The sequence below is a fragment of the Primulina eburnea genome, chromosome 13, assembly GCF_022965805.1.
Source record: "Primulina eburnea isolate SZY01 chromosome 13, ASM2296580v1, whole genome shotgun sequence".
NCBI lineage: Eukaryota > Viridiplantae > Streptophyta > Magnoliopsida > Lamiales > Gesneriaceae > Primulina > Primulina eburnea.
In genome coordinates this window covers 23,395,098-23,401,884 of record NC_133113.1, presented here as the reverse complement: position 1 = coordinate 23,401,884, position 6,787 = coordinate 23,395,098, and positions in this window count along the sequence as shown.

The window sequence follows — 6,787 nt, the reverse complement described above, 5'->3', positions numbered from 1 at the left end:
TTTTCCATCAATTCCTTTATTTTATCAGACATTAATGATTTCGAATCATTTAGTCTTTTAAAATTTTTTACCATCGTCTCGCAATGATTACAAAATTGAAAATCAGTTTTTAAAACTTTTTTAGGAATTTCATAAAAACTCTTTTTTGGAAAATTATTTTCATTGGCTATTTGTTTACCATAACTCTTTTGGGTATTTATATCTTTTCGGATTGGATAATCAATAAAGTAATTTGGACCAATACAACGATTGGCTGATTTTAGAGCTTCAGGAAGGGTTTTAAAACTTTTATAAAAAGAATTTTGTTCATTTTTAATAACTTCAACCACTCGGGTCCAATGGTTGTAGACTCCTGTCACCTTCTCTTGATAAACAACGTAATATAATATGGTTTCTGAATCAGCTTCATGTGCTGATTGGGAAGAAAGATTTATTTGATTGAAATAATAGGCCAAGGCGTTTAAGACTATGACTTTTTGATTGGAATCGTTTGGTTGGACGTTCCATATTGAATTTAATAAAGTTTTTTGGGATTTTTCTAGATGAAAAGGTTTTAAATTCCTGAAACATTTTTGTGAGTTTTGAGGATAAACAGAGAGATTGATATCTCCAAAAGAAATTAATTCTGTGGGGGATTTCTGTTGGGAATAATTAACATTTCTTGATGACGCCATTTTCCTGCATTGATCAAATAAATTTGTTAGAATTCTTTCATAATCCCCGTAAGTTTTTATTCTTTTTAGAGAAATATTATTTTGAAAATTTTTCCCATGAATTAGTGCATTAATACTATTTTCATATATAGAATATGTTTTTATTAAATTGAGATTTTTTGTACGAGGTTTTTCTAAGAATTCAAAATCTAATTTTTTATAATTAATTTAAAAGAGATGGAATTATTATTTACTTTATATGGAGTAATTAATTCTATAGAGGGTGTTCCTAGAATTATAGTATGATGTATGTCATTAACTAAAATAAATGTAGTTTTAATAAAAACTCCATTGTTTAATATTGATGCTTCTGTTTTTGAACTAACATTTAATTTAGAATTGTTAGCAGCCGAAAGTTTTTCATTAGTTTTTTCTTGAAAATTTTTAGGTACTATCCCTGATTTTATACAATTTAAATCACCACCAGTATCAAAAAGTGCTATTGTATAAATTTTAAAATTTTCTGAAAATACCAGATTTATTTTTAGTATGTATTTTCTTGAGGTTATTTCTCTTAATACAAAAAGAAAGTCTTCTGGAATTTTTTCAAGGTTTTAAATGTTTTAAATTTCATTATCTTCATATTCTTCGAAATTTTCAATATTAATATTATCTAATATTCATTTGATTATTTCAGAATCATGTTTTTGTTTTTCTTTTAATTCTTTTAGTTCTATTTTTATTTCTTTTATATCTTTTTGTAAATCTTGGATTGTTATCTCTTTATTTTTTTCTAAAATATTGGTTAGGTCGTAAGTATTTTTAGAAGTATTTGGTAAAGTAGTATATTTTATTTCTGTTTTTTCTTCTTTATTTTCTTTGAGAGATTTTAAAATTTTATCAAGATATTCTTTTTGAATATTGGGATCATTTATATCTTTTATAATATCAAGAAGGAATTGCTGATCTTTTGAAAGCATGTTAATTTGTTTTTCAGATTCATTACTAGATGTAATTAATTCATCTATTTGTAAAGATTCATTTTCATCTTTAGAAGAAAAATTTTCTACTTCTGACTCAGAAGAATCAATTAAAAGATTAGAAATTTTATTTAATATTTCTTCATTTAATTCTAATTCATTTAACTGTTTATTCAATCTACAATAATTAGCAGTATGTCCTTTTTTATGACATTTATAACATTCAATATTTTTAAATGATTTTTTAGGATATTGTTTGAAATTTTTAAATTTCTTATAAGGTTTCTTATAAAATTCTTCTTTTGATTTAAAATTTTTTTTATTGTAAAAATTTTTTCTATATGGTTTTTCATTAGATTCACTACAGTTTCCTAGGCATTTAGAAGGAGAAGGTTTATTAGGATTTATATCGAATTGTTGACAGAAAGTTCCTAATTCTTGTTTCGTTCTTTTCATTTCCCATTTTAAATGTTTTTGTAATTTTAGATCTTGACATATTTTTAAACCTTCTTGTTGAGTTAGACTAATTAATTGACCATAAGTAAATTCATTATAAGGAATTATTTGTTTTCCACATGATTCCCTAATTTTATTTCTAACATTTTCTCCTAAAAGAGTTGGTAATCCTGCTAGGAATTTTTCTTTCCAAAATGGTTGATTAGAGTCTTCCCTAAGCATGACTCTGGTTAGAAAAGTATTTTTATACCATTGAAAATCACTTAATTTTTTACATTTAAGATTTGATAATAATTAAACATTTTTATCTTTTAAATGTGAATGATCACCTATAAAATGTAAAGAGATTGTTAGGATTAAAGTAGCTACAACATCTTGTTGGGGATTTTCATCTTGATCTAAAATTGGTATCCCGTCTTCATCAGTTTTTATAGAATTTAAAATATCTTCTTGTTGTTGATTAGTAAGATAATAGTCCCCCCATCAACCCTTAATTTGGCCAGAAAAACCAGCTATAAGGAGTTCGGCTATGGTTCTATCTTGTGTATTTGTTTGAGTTTTATAGGCATTTGCTGCCATAGTCATTTGTTGTAGAATACTAAGAATATTATATTCAGTCATTCCATCTATGTTCCAATCATAAACGGAAGAAGCATTAAAACGAGATTGTGTTATGGGTTTTATTATTCCTAAATCTGGAGCATGAATAATTTGTAATTTTTGTGAAGATTGATTCCAATCCATTTTATTGATTTTATTTGTAGGATTTTGGAATTGTTCTAAAGCTTCACTAATATCTGAATCATGATTTAAGGTATTTATTCTAAGATTAGAGTTTGTTGTTTCAAGAGCAGTTTGATCTATGGGTTGATTTGAGCTACTGGCTGTTGTATCCATTTTACTTAATTTATCTTGTATTATTTTTATAAATTCAAAATTATTCTCTTTGATATTTTTAACACTATTTTCAGTTATTTGGTATGGTTTAAAAATTGGGTTTTTGAGTTTACTATTCGAGGTTTCTATTTTAGTTGTTGGTTGTTTTTGTATTTGTTTTTCTATCCGATCTAGTTGTTTTCCTATGGTATTTAAATTTGTATTTGTGAAATTATTTTTTATTATGATGTTTCTTATATTAATTTTTTCATTATCTCCTGGATTTTTTTTTAGGAATTGCTTCAATTTGTTGATTTTGTACCAGTATTTTAATTCCTTGTAAAGGAGGATGATTAGATTGAATTTTTCTAGAATCAGTAATGGTTTCCCATTCTGGTGATTTATTTCTCATTGTAATATGATTAACATAGTTTGAAAATGAGTATTTTAAAGAATTTTGAGAGGAGTATATTTCAAACCAATCGAATAATAAAATGTGAATTTTATATTTATTTATAAATTCATAGAATTTTTCTTGAATATCTTTTCTGGTATTCATAAAATTTTCAAAAAACCATAATCTTTTCTCTTTATTATGTATATCATAAAAATCTTTATGTAGAAAGTTTTTATCTATTTGGAATTATTTTTCTATAACATTTAGTTCATTAATTATATTTTCTGTTATTGAGGAAAAAGTTGGACTAGTTGGATCTTGTTCTGATTCAAATTGTTGTTCTGGAATATTCAATTGTCTTCTTATCCTATTTTTGGTATATATAGGTCTAGGTATTTCTGAGGAATAATCTACATTTCTTATTACAGAATTGGGTATATCTTAAGTAGAATATCTAGGTTGGGTTTTATAAGGAGAGTTTATTTGTGATATTCTTCCTAAATCTATAGTATCTGAAGTTGAAGAATCATCAGATCTACTGTTATGACTACTTGTTCTATCAAAAGAAAGTTTAACTCTTCCATTTAAATATTGAGTTATTTCTTTTAATTGGGTGTTGGGTTCTTCTTGTTCTATAAATTCTGTTTTGACAATAACTTCTAAAATCCATTCTTCTGGAAGTGTTATATCTTTCCATTAAATCGGTTTAGGAATTACTGTATTAGATTTTCTTAAATCTGTTTGTAATAAAAGAGTTTCTCCCTTTTTACTGTGAAATTTTACTTTTGTCGCAAAAGCAGAAATCATGGCTTTATAATGTACTTTAAAAATTAAGGCTACGGGAATTGAACCTTGAAGCATATTATAATTATGAGTTTTAACTTGTAGAACTAAAGATTTTAGAATATTTTTATCATTTAAGGAGACTGAAAAATTTGGATAGCAATCAAAAGAAATTGGTCCCGTACATAGACTAGATTCAACGGAACTTAACAAGGAGTCTTCAAAGTTAGTGAATCTGGCATCTCTTAAAATAGCAAGAATAGAGGTATTTAATCCTTCTTTTGTTAAAGGTTTATTCCAACTTGGACTAATCCAATATGAAGGTATATATATATATATATATATATATATATATATATATATATATATATATATATATATAAAGAAGCTTCAATTCCTTCAGAAACAAAAAAAGAAAAAAGAAAACCGAAGGGAAACGCTGGGAGAATTTGTATTTCTTTGAATCGTAGATTTGCGATTGTGCAAAATCCAACCATCAGACTTTTAATCTGAGCACGGTTCTGAGATCCTATCGACGTAGGCTACAACTGGACATGAGTTTTATACGTTTAGACATGGTGTGAAATTATGATATTGGAGAAATTGTGATTTGACTGATATTATGTGTTCTGAATATACTGATCAGTATATAGTTGAAGTCAGATCGAAGAACAGACTGTTTATGTAATTGTTATGATGTTCAGAACTGATAAGACTGAGATTGCACATATTTGATATTATGATCTGTTATAGTTGAGATCATGATTGTTACGATATCAATTATGAGTCGTGATATTATATCCGGGATGTTGATATTGCTGGCGTTATTGAGATTGTATTGTTATACCGTCGAAACATCAGTGGGTTGATATTGATCAGAATCAGTAGTGACTTCGATTATATCGTGATATCGTCGATATGGATTAGATTGTATTTTAATTCGATATTGATCAGATTATGTCTTGAATTGCGTATTAATCAGAACAGGCAGTGAATTGAGTTGTATATTGACATAGTCTATCCGATATTGTCATTTCAGATTGGATATGGACAGATTTGATTTCGAGACTTCGACTTCGTCGGACCGAGAAGACAAAGGTATAAATTAATATTGATGCGGGATTGCACAACTCGAGTCCGATTGACTTGAGTCTCCCAAAATCACATACTTTACTTTATTGCATTGATATTTGCAATTGAATGTGATTGATATCTTTGGTCTATGGACTTATAGACAATGTATGTATTGAGTCATAAGCGGATGTGCCTAGTCGTATACATTTGATCTCGTGACAAAGGTGCCTGATTGTGATGGAATCGTCACTGGCCCATTGCTACATTGTCACCGAGGTTTGGCTATATTGAAGTGGATAAAATTGAAGTTTCTTCTATTACTGATGTTCGATATGGACGCCAGGGTCGATAGGCCCAGTCTGTTGCTGATTCGCCAAGACGCCAGACGTTTGGCTATATCGGAGTGGATAGAATTGGAGTTTCTTCTATTACTGATGTTCGATATGGAAAGAGCCAAATTCCATGAATAAGAACATACCAACACCCCGATCGGGAGTGTAAGTGGGTGTATGTTCTTATTCCGATCGGGATCCCTAGATTAGGATGAGTCGAGTCAGAGTCCATGAGTCACTGAGTCTGATTCAGAGTTTGTGTTGATTCATGTGTCGGATTTGATACATGTTATATTCAGAGTTTATATTGATTTACACTTCTGATTGATACATGTTATGAAATATCTATGTCATGCTTTTATATCTGTTTATATGAAATACATGTATACATGATTTATACTTAGGAATGTAATTCTCACCGGAGTTATCCTGCTGTTGTCTTGTTTGTATGAGTGCATGACAACAGGTGGGACATGATCAGGAAGATGATGAGAGATGATAGCTAGTGTGGAGGTCCGGGCCCAGAAGCAGAATAGGATACAACACTTGAAGTATAGCTGTTGAACCTAGTGAAGATAGAGACTAGTAGTACATGATTTGTATTTTTATACTGATATGTATATTTAATAGATTACATTATGCTTCCGCATTTATAATTTTTTTTAAAAAAATTAGTCCCACTTATCTTAATTGTTATATTTGACTTTAATAATGATTAAGACATGAATTAGCGTCCGGATCCCTACTTCTTTTTTGGATTAGTCAACACTAAAATTCTCTCTATAAAAGGCTAGTATCTAAAAATGAAATAGTATGGAAATGCATTCATTTCTTCTGCATTGATCTGATTGATAATACTATCGGAGTCTCTTCACTGGTTGATCGACGAGTCCACTGGCACCTGGAGCAGTATATGTAACTTCAAGGTATGCCACTAGACCAGGTGCTAGATATCCCCACAAATCAAGTGATTTACAATAGTTCATGTATAAATTTTACGATTTTTCAATAATTTGTGTACCAAAATGATTTTTACTCTTAATTAAGTATACACCAAATTCAAATTATATATTTAAAAACAAATTCAAATTAACTATTTTAAACATATTTACTAATTCTCCTACTTTTCGGGACAATCGATATTCCATTTCAAAATATTGTCATACCCAAATATATATATAAAAAGAAAAAGAAAAAGAAAAAGAAAGAGAGGCTAAAACCCATGACGAGAAACCC